This window comes from Aethalodelphis obliquidens, unplaced genomic scaffold, assembly GCF_003676395.1.
Source record: "Aethalodelphis obliquidens isolate GAN/ISIS:26980383/991018 unplaced genomic scaffold, ASM367639v1 scaffold13, whole genome shotgun sequence".
Lineage (NCBI taxonomy): Eukaryota > Metazoa > Chordata > Mammalia > Artiodactyla > Delphinidae > Aethalodelphis > Aethalodelphis obliquidens.
The window spans coordinates 24,430,035-24,444,969 of record NW_020837957.1 but is presented as its reverse complement, the minus strand read 5'-3'; the positions used below and the strand labels follow the sequence as shown (position 1 = coordinate 24,444,969).

The following is a 14,935-nucleotide window of genomic DNA, read 5'->3' as shown; positions in this document are numbered from 1 at the left end:
TCTGATATAGAATTGCTACTCCAGCTTTCTTTTGGTTTCCATTTGCATGAAATATCTTTTTCCATCCCCTCACTTTCAGTCTGTATGTGTCTGTAGGTCTGCTGGGGGTCTCTTTTAGACAGCAAATATATGGGTCTTAGTTTTTGTATCCATTCAACCAATCTGTGTCTTTTGGTGGGAGCATTTAGTCCATTTATATTTAAGGTAGTTATCTATATGTATGTTCCTATTCCCATTTTCTTAATTGTTTTGGGTTTGTTATTGTAGGTCTTTTCCTTCTCTTGTGTTTCTTGCCTAGAGAAGTTCGTTTAGCAGTTGCTGTGAAGCTGGTTTGGTGGTGCTGAGCTCTCTCAGCTTTTGCTTGTCTGTAAGGTTTTTAATTTCTCCATCAAATCTGAATGAGATCCTTGCTGGGTAGAGTAATCTTGGTTGCAGGTATTTCTCCTTTATCACTTTAAATATGTCCTGCCAGTCCCTTCTGGCTTGCAGAGTTTCTGCTGAAAGATCAGCTGGTAACCTTATGGGGATTCCCTTGTGTGTTATTTGTTGTTTTTCCCTTTTAATATGTTTTCTTTGTATTTAATTTTTGACAGTTTGATTAATATGTGTCTTGGCATATTTCTCCTTGGATTTATTGTGTATGGGACTCTCTGTGCTTCCTGCACTTGATTAACTATTTCCTTTCCCATATTAGGGAAGTTTTCAACTATAATCTCTTCAAATATTTTCTCAGTCCCTTTCTTTTTCTCTTCCTCTTCTGGAACCCCTATAATTCAAATGTTCGTGTGTTTAATGTTGTCCCACAGGTCTCTGAGACTGTCCTCAGTTCTTTTCATTCTTTTTTCTTTATTCTGCTCTGCAGTAGTTATTTCCACTATTTTATCTTCCAGGTCACTTATCCGTTCTTCTGCCTCAGTTATTCTGCTATTGATCCTGTCTAGAGTATTTTTAATTTCATTTATTGTGTTGTTCATCGTTGTTTGTTTTATCTTTAGTTCTTCTAGTTCCTTGTTAAATGTTTCTTGCATTTTGTCTATTCTATTTCCAAGATTTTGGGTCATCTTTACTATCATTATTTGAATTCTTTTTCATGTAGACTGCCTATTTTCTGTTCATTTATTAGGTCTGGTGGGTTTTTATCTTGCTCCTTCATCTGCTGTGTGTTTTTCTGTCTTCTCATTTTGCTTATCTTACTCTGTTTGGGGTCTCTTTTTTGCAGGCTGCAGGTTCGTAGTTCCCGTTGTTTTTGGTGTCTGTCTCCAGTGGCTAAGGTTGGTTCAGTGGGTTGTGTAGGCTTCCTGGTGGAGGGGACTAGTGCCTGTGTTCTGGTGGATGAGGCTAGATCTTGTCTTTCTGGTAGGCAGGTCCACGTCTGGTGGTGTGTTTTGGAGTGTTTGTGGACTTATTATGATTTTAGGCAGCCTCTCTGCTAATGGGTGGGATTGTGTTCCTGTCTTGCTAGTTGTTTGGCATAGGATGTTCAGCACTGTAGCTTGCTGGTCATTGAGTGAAGCTGGGTGCTGGTGTTGAGATGGAGATCTCTGGGAGATTTTCATCATTTGATATTATGTGGAGCTGGGAGTTGTCTTGTGGGCCAGTGTCCTGAAATTGGCTCTCCCTCCTCAGAGGCACAGCACTGACTCCTGGCTGCTGCAGCAAGAGCCTTTCATCCACACGGCTCCAAATAAAATGGAGAAAAATTAGAAAGAAAGAATGAGTAGAAGTAGAAAGAGAGAAAGAAAGAAAGAAAGGAGGGAGGGAGGGAGGAAGGAGGGAAGGAAGGAAAAAAAGAAAGGAGATAAAGTAAAATAAAATAAAGTAAGACAAAATATAATAAAGTTATTAAAATAAAAAAAATAATTATTAAATGAAAAACAAGAAAAAAATTAAGAAAACAAACAAAAAAGCCGGACAGATAGAACCCTAGGACAAATGGTGGAAGCAAAGCTATAGAGACAAAATCTCACACAGAAGCATATACATACACACTCACAAAAAGAGGAAAAGGGGAAAAAATCATAAATCTAGCTCTCAACGTCCACCTCCTCAATTTGGGATGATTTGTTGTCTAAAGGAGGGAAGGAAGGAAAGAAAGAAAGAAAGAAGATAAAGTAAAATAAAGTTATTAAAATAAAAAAAATAATTATTAAGAAAAATTTTTTTTTAAAAAAAGGGACGGATAGAACCGTAGGACAAATGGTGGAAGCAAAGCTATACAGACAAAATCTCACACAGAAGCGTATACATACACACTCACGAAAAGAGGAAAAGGGGAAAATATCATAAATCTTGCTCTCAAAGTCCACTTCCTTAATTTGGGATGATTCGTTGTATATTCATGTATTCCACAGATGCAGGGTACATCAAGTTGATTGTGGAGCTTTAATCCACTGCTTCTGAGGCTGCTGGGAGAGATTTCCCTTTCTCTTCTTTGTTCTCACAGCTCCAGGGCTCAGCTTTGGATTTGGCCCCGCCTCTGCGTGTAGGTCTCTGGAGCAGAGGGGAGGGAGGGGCACGGCCTGCCGGGCGAGCCTGCGGTGGCAGAGGCCGGCATGATATTGCACCAGCCTGAGGCGTGGCGTGCGTTCTCCAGGAGGAGTTGACCCTGGATCCCATGACCCTGACAGTGGCGGGCTGCACAGGCTTCCCGGAAGGGGGTGTGGATAGTGACCTGCGCTTGCACACAGGCTTCTTGGTGGCGGCAGCAGCAGCCTTAGCGTCTCATTCCTGTCTCTGGGTTCCACGCTTTTAGCCGCAGCTCGAGCCCGTCTCTGGAGCTCCTTTAAGCAGCGCTCTTAATCCCCTCTCCTCGCACACCAGGAAACAAAGAGGTAAGAAAAAGTCTCTTGCCTCTTTGGGAGGTCCAGACTTTTCCCCGGACTCCCTCCTGGCTAGCCTTGGTGCACTAACCCCCCTGCAGGCTGTGTTCACGCTGCCAACCCCAGTCCTCTCCCAGCGCTCCAACCGAAGCCCGAGCCTGAACCCCCAGCCCCACCTGCCCCGGCGGGTGAGCAGACAAGCCTCTCGGGCTGGTGAGTGCCAGTCGGCACTGATCCTCTGTGCGGGAATCTCTCCGCTTTGCCCTCCGCACCCCTGTTGCTGTGCTCTCCTCCGCGGCCTGAAGCGTCCCCCCTCTGCCACCCGCAGTTGCCGCCCGTGAAGGGGCTTCCTAGTGTGTGGAAACCTTTCCTCCTTCACAGCTCCCTCCCACTGGTGCAGGTCCCGTCCCTATTCTTTTGTCTCTGTTTATTCTTTTTTCTTTTGCCCTACCCAGGTATGTGGGGGGTTTCTTGCCTTTTGGGAGGTCTGAGGTCTTCTGCCAGCATTCAGTAGGTGTTCTGTAGGAGTTGTTCCACGTGTAGATGTATTTCTGGTGTATCCGTGGGGAGGAAGGTGATCTCCCCGTCTTACTCTTCCGCCATCTTCCCGGAAGCCTCGCTATTAGTCTTTTTGATGCTCATTTTAAGGTGAATATCTTTTCTCTAGCTGGTTATAGGATCTACAGTTATACCTGGTGTGACATTTTTAATATTTATCTTGCTTGACATTGCTTGCTTGACATTTTGTCTTTTTAAAAATGTGGCTTAATGTCTCTCAACAATTTCAAAACATTCTCGGTCATTATCTTCTCAAATAATACTTCCAGTTCATTCTCACAACTCTTCTGGGACTTTAATTAGCTGTAGATTAAACCGTTTAATTTCATTGACCAGAGTTCTTATACTCTATGATGTTTTTCAACCTATCTTTTTCCTCTCTGTGCTTTATAATGGATATTTTCAATTAACATATTTGAAATATTGATACGTTTTCTAATCTATCCCGGATATATTTCTATATTTTAAATCACTAGCAGTCCTTTTAGTTCTGTCTATTCTGCAGTTAATCCTAGCCATTGAATTCTAAGTTAAATTATTATATTTTTAATTTCTAGAATTGCCATTTTTATAGTTTATATTCTCTGTTAAAATTGCTAATCTGTTTTTTAAAATTTATTTGAACATATTAAGCATAGTTATTTTTAAGTTACTAGTTGATAACTCCATTATTCACATTCTCTCTGGATCTACTTCTATTCCCTATTATTTCTCTTAGGTTTTGATTACATTATCTTGCTTAATTATATGCCTGATTTATTATTATTTTTTGTTGATAAATTCTAATCACTGCATATCAAAAAAATAAAGATAACTTGAGGCTTGGGGTGAGGTTATCTTCCACCAGAGAAAATTTATATTTATTTCTAATAGGTAGTTAAGGACATTAGTAATCAAGGTTTGCTTTAATCGAGTGGGGTTTTTAGATCTTTTGAGAGTGCTTTATGTTTTGTTCACCCTTATTCCAAAGCCTAGGAGATTTGTCAGTCTCTGCCCCGTTGGCAGATTCTGAACTTGAATTTCTTTCCATTTAGCCTCATGAGTCTGTTAAAGCTCTGTGGAAAAGTTTGTTTTGGAAATAGCAGAGACCCATAGGTTGAATTCTCTCAATTTTTGCATTTTTTAATTCATAATTCTTTACTTTCTTGTTGTTTTTCCAGTGAATTAAAACATACTATTCAAAACAATTTGCTCACATTTATTTATTTATTTAACATTTTTATTGGAGTATAATTGCTTTACAATAGTGTGTTAGTTTCTGCTTTAAAACAAAGTGAATCAGCTATACATATACATATATCCCCATTTCTCCTCCATCTTGTGTCTCCCTCCTATCCTCCCTATCCCACCCACCCCTCTAGGTGGTCACAAAGCACCGAGCTGATCTCCCTGTGCTATGCAGCTGCTTCCCACTAGCTATCTATTTTACATTTGGTAGTGTACATGCCACTCTCTCACTTTGTCCCAGCTTACCCTTCTCCCTCCCTGTGTCCTCAAGTCCACTCTCTACGTCTGCTTCTTTATTCCTGTCCTGCCCCTAGGTTCATTGGAACCTTTTTTTTTTAACATTCCATATATATGTGTTAGCATACGGTATATGTTTTTCTCTTTCTGACTTACTTCACTCTGTATGACAGACTCTAGGTCCATCCACCTCACTACAAATAACTCAATTTTGTTTCTTTTTATGGCTGAGTAATATTCCATTGTATATATTTGCCACATCTTCTTTATCCATTCATCTGTTGATGGACACTTAGGTTGCTTCCATGTCCTGGCTATTGTAAATAGAGCTGCAATGAACATTGTGGTACATGACTCTTTCTGAATTATAGTTCTCTCAGGGTATATGCCCAGTAGTGGGATTGCTGGGTCGTATGGTAGTTCGATTTTTAGTTTTTTAAGGAACCTTCATACTGTTCTCCCTGCTCACATTTATTGGTTGTTTTAAGCTGGAGAGTTGATCTGGAATATCTAGTTTGCCACTATTGGAAGCAGAACTCCCTTCCAATGATTTAAAAAATTCAATATGTGTGTGTGTCTTATTTCAATGCATTTTATTTATTTTCCAAATCTGACTGGTCATTTTTGCTGTTTCTTCCTTGCTCACGTATCTTGTTTTTCTATTTCTCTCTCTTTTTAAAACAGTCCATTCATAATTATTTTACATTCTATAACTGATAGTTCTAGAACTCTAAAGGCTTAGGGGTTTAAACCTGTGGTGTTTCTGCTCATTCTCATAAATAGTGGAGTATTTCTTCATATGCTTGGTAATTTTTTTTTACTATGAGCTCATATTTTGTTAAAATTCTGTGGGAATCTTGAGGGCCTAACTTGGGGATATTTTCCTCTAGAAAGATCTTGTGCTTGCTCCTTATGGGTACAATTGGATGCTACTAAGTTGATACCATTCGAATATAATATTTCAGCTTCAGGTTTCTCTGGCTGCGCAGATGGTATATATTTGAAATTGTGACCTGAATGATAGCAAGTCAATGGGGCTGATTCTCAGAAGAAACTATTATAATTTGTGTGTGTGTGTGTGTGTGTGTGTGTGTGTGTGTGTTTCACCCAGAGACCTGATGAAGACAGACAAGTTCCTGAGAGGTTTCCATTGCTAATATGCAGATATTTTCAACATCTTTCTACTAGTGCTGTAGTACCTTTGAGGCCTCAAATTAATGAAGTCCATAACTCATGGGTCCTTTATTAGGTTGTAGCTGTGAATTCACGACTTGGATGTTTTGGGTGACGAAAAAATACATCTAGCATATCCAAGAACAGATAAAGTAGCATATTAATAATGATGAAAAAAAATTTTTTAAGTCATGAATAATACTTACAGAGCTCAGGAAGAAAATGCAAAGGCATGAAGTTGCTAAAAATAAGACAATAAGAGGTGGTGGATACGCTGTCTATAAGATTCCAATTCCAGTTTAAAAAAGAAGATGGCTAAGAAAATGTCTCCTTTAAGTACTTGATCCTGAGACTGCTGGTTTTTGAACTCTGCCTGCACCCAACAAATACCTTCATAGTATACTTTAGGTAGACTTAAATATGTGCTAATATTTCCTGCTGTACTGTGACAACATCCAGTTTCACATTCATATGTGAACTACAACAGTTTAACTTGCTTACGCTTTTCTATTTAAAACTCTATTCTTGGTATAGCCTTTGTTCTATATTTTTTTTCCAAGATGCAGAAACATCTTTATCATACATTAAAGATAATGGTCACAGAGTAAAGATTTCCTAATCATAGTAAATTGAAGGAGTTTGGATACAGGATCAGTTCGATGAATTAGGGATTCCAGAGGCTAAAATTAACAGTATTAATGATATAGAGAACAAAAGTTACTATTAAAACATTGTGCATAAATTGCGCCTACTACTAATCCATACTATTTGATGATGAGAGAAATGAGGTGAAATAGAAGATTAATGAAAAAATCAATGCTACTTTCTGTCTTCTTACTAAACAAGAGTTGATTTGTATCATCACTATTAGCATCTAAGTATAAATGAGAATAAGATTGGGTCTAGAGGGAGAAGTTGTGTTGAATTTTATGGCCCTGTGTAGGCAAAGTGTAGTGCTTAATTCCACAGCTTTCCACTTATGGTGTGACCACATGCTATTTTTTCCATATCCAGACTAGATATTAAGCGACTCTTTCTATATATCAAGAAAAAATGATGCAGAAATATATTTCTTATTTAATTTCTACTATTCTTTTAAATGGCAGTTTGCAGAATGCATCTGGGTGTACAGCTAATGACCCATGAGCAATAAGCAACTGTTTAAGTAAAATGCACTATGAAAAAGCTTTTACCAAACAGCATTTTAATATTTTAAATAGATTTTCCATTGCAGGCTCTTTGTAACTGGATTAGTTCTCTGATGTGTTCTGACAGAGCTGTGGTTAGGGATACTCCATTAACTTTGTCTGTCATCTTATTTTCCCTAGTATCCAGCAGAACACCCTTATATTTCATAATTTGTATTGCTATCAGTGCTGATTTGTAAATGTGCAAATTATAATTAACAGTGGCTACTACTTCTATTAAATATTAAATCATTCTTGCAGCTTATATTTTCCACAGCAGATGGAGCCCTGTGGTATGCAAATAGACTTCCCTTACATTGTCAGCAATTTTTAACCTATATTTTAGCTTAAAGAATACATTTTTCCCCTGTTTGCTTTATGTTTTCTATAACATTTAGGTTAATATTTATTTACTGCAAATTCTCTTTCTACCAATAAGAATTTCATGGACTGTTACATCCCAGCACTGTGGTTTTGTTTCCCTTCATTAAAACTCCTTAATCATCTAGCTTGCTTGTAAGTACGAGAGCTTGTTATTTGTACTGATGCTGCAGCATTGCATAAGGAGCACTTAGTTCTATTTTAATATGTATAGCAGAAGCAAAAATGTTAGGTATACCATCGTAGGTTTTAATTTGAAATACAATCTATGTGCACATTTTTCCCCCAGAATAAGCAAAAGCATTTAAGGTTTTATACTGTGTCTTAAACATTCTATTAAATGTCATCAGCCGATTCAGGAAAATGTATTGCAAAAACATTAGAGAAGTATAAAATGTATAAATGTAATAGATGCTTGGGACATGGAGAGGAATGTAAAAGTCCAACATTTATCAGGTAACCATAAACCACTAAGAAACATTGATAGAAAGTAACATTCTTGTGATATATAGTATTTTAAGCATGAACTCTTATTTCTGGTATTTATTGCATTGCTGTTGTATTAAAAAAAAAAACACTAATCCAGAATTATTGCAACCTTCCCTAACTGTGGATTCCTAAAGTATGAATATTTTGGTTGAGGAGTGAGTTCTAACTTTCTTAACAATGAAAGGATATACACTCTTTAAACCCGTCAGAATCAGAAGGTTGTTTCTTTGACAGGTTTTTAAGGGCAAGTTAAGACTGCCGGGGAAACCATAGAACTCAAAGGCATTAACTGACAAATTAAGCAAAGAGTAATGAAAACTTCGATGTGTTTGAATCATCATTCATTGAACTGTAATTGCCTTAGCAGCAGAAAATTAAATTGTAACAAGTAAGGGTCTTGACACTTCCCGCAATTTCTAAAAAAAAGTTTGTACATGCCATGGAGGATAAACAGCAGTCACATGAAATACTGGATGTGAGTCTTTTAATTAATTTATTTTATTTATTTATTTATTTTGGAATCAGCCATTCAATAAGACACGCAAGTTTACTGTAACAGCCTGCTTTTTTGGAATCTTTAACACGGAAAATTTTTGATCTGTAGCAGATAATGCAGTTATAAGAAGGGTCTTCTTCAAGGCATAAGGCCAGCTGGTTTATGGGAACAAGTAGAAATGACTTGCCCCTTATATGATAGCCTTCTCCCCCCACATTCTGGGGGAGGAAGAAAAAGCAGGAATATGAGGAGATAATTGTTCAGATTTTGCCTTTATGGGTGTTATTTGCGATTTTCATTGAAAGCATTTTAATTTATTGTGACTGGGCAAAGAAAGTAATCTCCAGGTAGCAGGTTTTCCTTCCAAGAAAAAGAATACCTTTATTGCTGTTTTTTTTTTTTTCTAATGGTATGAATATGCAAAAAGAATACAGGATACTCAGATAGAAAAGCATATTTGTTTTTCTGTGGATATCCTATAGGACTCAAACAGAATACACAAAAGCTTTATGAAAAAAATTTTTAGATTAATTGAAAGTTGTAGTTATGGAACCCACAAAAACAGCCTGACCAACCTTTCTGTGTGCGTTAGAGACTGTGATTTTCCCAACATCTAATGCTTCAGCTTTGGGTGGGAAACTGTGATGAACATTTGAGTGAGAAAATATGTGTCTGAGTTAGAGCATCTGCTTTCATTACTTAGTTTTCAAGAGGACATTGCAAGTCAAGGAAATGAGTGGGTTTTATCCTGGAGAGAATCCAGGGGAAGCTAGATCTTCTTAAGAAGACAAAGGAAGAGCAGATTTCAACAGCTCTGAGGAGGGAGCTGTGGGTGAGACTGAGTGGGTTGATGGCTTGCTGGGTTGGTCAGTGATGAGCTCTACTCATCTGGGAACAGTGCACCCTCCCTCAGCAGAATGAAGGTTTGTTCAAGGTTCAGGGTTAACCCATTTAAAATCTTCCCATTAAAATGTTCCAAAATGAGGTGCCCTAAGAGAAAGGCTTTGCCTCAAATAGCTGTGCTTAATACAGATTGCCTGGAGAGGATCCTGCTTGACATTTAGAAAAGCCTGGAAGGAGGAGCATAGTGGGAATGTGGAGAACAAAAACGAACTGGACTTCGGTGTGAAATTTCAAATTTAAAGTTTAGGGAAGGGTTACCACATAAGGTGACTAAATTTCAGCATCAAGTGATTTCATTAATGCTTCACAAACCATCTATGTTCAGAAAGAGAGTAGGGCATTTGCCTACTGTTCAAATAGTCTATATATTTCTATAGCTTGAAAAATGAAATATAGGACTTAGGACAATAATGACGAGTGGGGTATTTGTTAATATACATATTAAAAGCTGTCACAGCAGCAGAGACTATCAGGCTAGTTTCTATTCCCTCTTTATTCAGGGGCTAAGGCTAAGGGTGGAGGTGTGGGGTGGAGTCGAGAAAGAGGGGGAATGGGATACCCCTGGATAAGCCAGAGAAAATGATTGTTTTGTTTTATTTTAACTTCAAATGCCTATGACAGGCTCTGGGGACCTCACATTGTCAGTAGCTTCTCATATTAGCTAAAGGCAGTGTCTTCTCTGGACCTGACTTCCTTCTCTATGTACCTTTGTATCTTCAGCCAGCAGCATCTACACAGTCAGGTTTAGGTCTCCTAGCTTTCTGCTTACTGTTTCCTACAAAAACTCTAATATTCAAGATCTGTCATGATGGCTATCACAAGGCTAATGTACAAAGTGGACGCAGTGGAATTCAAGGGTCTTTCATTCCCATTTTACTGGATCCTTCTTCCTGACAAGACCTTCTTGTCACCTCCTTCAGGGAGCCCAACCCCAGATATCCTTCCCTGACATACCTCACCGCTCAACCATCCTCTTCTTGGCCTCATTTAAATGTATAAGTTCTGTGGCCTGTGCTCTCAGTACTTTATGTTTATTTAATCTTACCTGGTAAATAAAAATAAGATGCTATTAACTGGGACTTCCCTGGTGGTCCAATGGCTAAGACTCTGCACTCCCAGTGCAGGGGGCCTGGTTCGATCCCTGGTCAGGGAACTAGATCCCACATGCCTCAACTAAGAGTTCACATGCCACAACAAAATATCCCACATGCCGCAGTGAAGATCCCGTGTATGGCAACTAAGACCCAGCGCAGCCAAACAAATATATAAATAAATAAATATTTTTTCAAAAGGTGCTATTAACTGACAGAGGTCTTTGGATAACGTTTGCCTTTTGATAGAGATTTTCATTTACATGGACCAAGAGACCCTGTGCTAAGACCAGTAGGACAGGAGCATCCTTTGTTTTCCTTCCCATCATAAGTTTAACTACTTTGCCTATGAGGAGTTTTGGCCTTCTATTTAAAGTCCATGAGATTATGTAAGGACCCCAAACCAGTGCCTTCCTTTTAAAAAAAAGGTGAAATAAATATCAGTCTTTAGCACATCCTCCAGAATAATACTCGTTCAGGATCTGTGGGCTTACACAAACCTAGTATTAGGCTTAATGGAAATTAAATAGTAAATCTAAGTAAAATTATCCTTTAAGGTATTCAGCTTTACAAAAAAAAAAAATGTGAACTCCCCTTGACTTCTTCATGTTCCTGGCATTTTATTTTAGATTTTTATGGATCTGCTCTTTTTTTTTTCTTTCTTTCTTTCTTTCTTTTAACATCTTTATTGGAGTATAATTGCTTTACAATGGTGTGTTAGTTTCTGCTTTACAACAAAGTGAATCAGTTATATATATACATATGTTCCCATATCTCTTCTCTCTTGCATCTCCCTCCCTCCCGGGTGGGATAGGGAGGGTGGGATATGGATCTGCTTTTGAAGACCCTGAGTGTAATTGTTACAGATAAACGCCTTCTCTGGTAAACTTGAAGGAAACTCCATGCAAAAAGCTTTGTTTCCTGGGGGAGGAAGTGCGCAAATTTTCCAATACATTTGAAAAATGCTATAGATGCTACCTAAAATTTGAAGATTTGCAGTGTACATTTGTGCGGTAAAAGCTCTGAGAAGTCCTGCAGTAAAAAAGCCTGTTTGAAATTGTTTAACTCAGCATTTCCTAAATGTGTAATTCTTTCGTGCACAACATTCTGGGGAACTTGTTTTCTGATTAACACAATTGTGAGGGATGGGGCGGGGCATGACGCTGTAGACATCAGCTTGTACTCTAATTACTTTAGTAGAAAAGAAGGGAGAAAATGTTATGTTGCAAGCTAACGTGGGCAGCAACAGCAAACACACCCATTTTTTAAATTCATTCATTATGCGTTAAGAATTTACTGAACGCCAACTATGTAAATAAGACTGAATGAGGAATTGGGGTGCTTCTCTCAGAAAACCTAATCCTTTTCTAGAGGTGTTTATGGGATGTTAGGAAACACTGAGATAGTAAAGGTATTCCAGATTGCACACATGTGACTAAATAAGTGATCAGTGGTGAGAAGATCTCTTCCAGGGCTTGAGTCTTGACTTCTTGGGATTTGCAAGGGGTACTTGGTGCTGATGACTACCGCCTCATCTAAGCCACATTCTGTGCCGACATCCAGACTCAGTAAAAAAAAAAAAACAAATAGGAAACATCACTTCATTCTGTTGAAAGCTTGTGCTGGAAGCAATGCTTTCTTTGTCTGATATTGAGGAGAGAGCACCGGGCTTGGGCTCAGAGGACTTCAGTTTGAATCGGCCTCCATCTTTCAGAGCCTTGTGGTTGGCTACATCCCTGACATTGCTGAGGCATAGACACTGAGGATCCAGTTATTAACATTTTCCTGGAGTGAATCTGAGAGGATGCTGGGAGGATCTAATGAAAACAATTGTGTTCTTTGTAAGGTGTAAAATTCTATATACACGTTAGGTATGCTTGCCATTGTTCTTGGACCAATCAAAATAATTAATCAATATGTGAATCATTGCCTAAAATACTTTCCACTCAGTTTTCTCCCTTAATCTTTACAACAAGCCTAAGTGTTAAATAATATAATTATTCCATTTTACAGATGAGAAAACTGAGGCTTCAGAATTTAAATCATAGCTTAAAGTAAAACAGCTGTGAATTTTCAGTGTGCGAGATCTTTGCCATGTTCAGCAACTTTGGAATTCATTCTTTTATTCAACTGATATTATTAAGCATGCATTTACTATGGGCTATGCATTGTTTCAAGTTCTGAGTGTATAGTAGTGAACAAAATGGACTAAAGTTTCTGTCCTTGTGAAGTTTAAATTCTAGTGAGGGAGAGAAATAATAAACATAGTAAATATGTAAACTATGTAGAATGTTAGAAGGTGATGGGTGCTTTGGAGGACAAACAGAATAGGACAAGGGGGAGCTGGGAGTGTGAGGAGCAGGGGTGCAATATAATTTCAAATAGGTTGGACAGGGTTGCCTGTTGAGATGGTGACTGTTGAGCAAAGGTTTGAAGAGGGTGAGGAAATGAGTCATGTGATGTCAGAGGGAAGAGTGTTCCTGTCAAAGGGGACAAATAGTGCAAAGGTCCAGAGGTGTGAATATGCTGTTTGTGTTTGAGAAGCAGTGTGTCCAGTAGAACTGGAGTAAAGTGAGCAGGGGAGGGTAAGAAATAGACCAGAGAGGCCAGACCGTATAGCCCTGTAGACCTTGGCCAGGGCTCTGGCTTGCACTGTTTGTAGAGTGAGAGACATGGAGGAATTTTCAGTAGAGAAGTCACATGACCTGGTGTCTATTTTAAAAGGATCACTTGGCCAGTTTGTTGAGAATACACTGTAGGGGCTAAAGGTGGATGTAAGGAAATCAAAAACTGCTCATTCCTGGTACAGAATGAAGTGAATTAGAACAGGCTTCCAATCTCATTTGATGTCCATTAAACTCGGTTAGTTCATTTTCCATATAGCAAAACGAGTAAGCTGGGGAGGCCTGTTTGAACACCTATTTATCTTGGCCAAATATTTTCTTCTTGCATCTAGAAGTCATTTATTTGGCCATGTTGGTGCTATAACCAAAATGAGTTTTTCTATAATAGTGACATAAATCCTGGAATTCCAATAGAAGTTTAGATTTTATAGGACTTTTTTTTTTTTTTTTTTTTGTGGGTGGTATATTCCAACTACTTCTTATCAAAACCAGTACAATTTCCAGTGTAGACTGAGTAGTGGTTTGAGAACACCATCTATCCAGGTTCTGTCTGAGGCCAGCATATACATTAATAGTGAAATATCATTAGCAGTCGTATGCTACTATGCATAACAGGGTCAGAGCCATGTTTTTTTGAAAACAAGGCATGGAAAACTGACACAATGGGAATCTGATCTCTAGACTTCAGATCTATACAACTGAGCCTAGATGAGGAATTTGATGCTGTTGTTCCTATTGAACTGATAGAACTGGAAGTCACATAAACTGCAGTAAGCTCGTTTATGGATATTCAAGTAACTTTTTGGACCATGCTTGGGTTAATGATAGGGCAGAAATGTCATTAGAGCAGAATACTGTTAATCTGCTGGTGACATGCATTAGTGATAAAGTTGTACAGTAATGGGGACTTTTGTAGTTTTAGCTCCTCCCCCTATTAAGCTTTGTAGGTATTTTATATAAACGTTTATGATTCTCCCATTCACCCTCAGCGTATGACTCAGATCCATTTAACCTACCAAGAGACACGCTCAAGAAGGCTTTCTGTTAATGGAATGTGGCTGCCTTGTTTTCTTTCAAAATGCAATACAGTTACTTTGGAATTACAAGTCTACTGTGTGACCAAGAAGCATCCTCAGCTGAAATGCAGATTGCACAGTGTATTGGAAATGTGAATCGTATTTTCGTTATTTACTCAAGGGTTCATGATTGGGAGTAGAAATGCAGCAAAAAGAAGAGACTTTTCAAGAAAGTATTGGATTAATCTGAGGTTCTTCCCCTTCATATCTGATTTATCTTTTGCCATGAATTGACCAAAGCCTTCATGGAAGATATGCTCAGACAATGACAGCCAATTACCTGTTAGAAATATCTGTGATGCTCGACTCAACAGTACATAACACTAAAAAATTTGAACCATACAGAAAAGACTAGCATGGCCCCTATGCAAAGATAATATGCAAACTTGTGAACCACTCCCTATTTTTAAACTAAACTTATTGTGATAATAATTTTGTAATAAATATATATATCAAATCATTAAGTTGTATACCTTAAACTCATACAATGTTACATGTCAATTATACTTCAATAAAACTGGAAAAAAAAATAGAAGAATTTGTGTTTGGAGGCTGGAGGGAGAGCCACAGAGTCAGGTAAGGCAGTCCCATCTTTTGAGACTGTAGTCGTGAATTTAGCAAGAAATTGAAACTGCAAAATGCTGTATTAACCACACATGTAGTTACCTGAAATC

At 38.3% G+C, this 14,935-nt stretch overlaps 1 non-coding gene across 1 annotated transcript; it reads left to right on the top strand.

Moving 5' to 3' along the window:
• Positions 1 to 14,558: 14,558 nt before the first annotated feature.
• On the top strand, positions 14,559 to 14,669 carry LOC113624630 (U6 spliceosomal RNA). Its single transcript, XR_003434418.1, has one exon. It is a non-coding gene; the product is annotated as a U6 spliceosomal RNA (small nuclear RNA).
• The last annotated feature ends 266 nt before the right edge of the window (positions 14,670 to 14,935 follow it).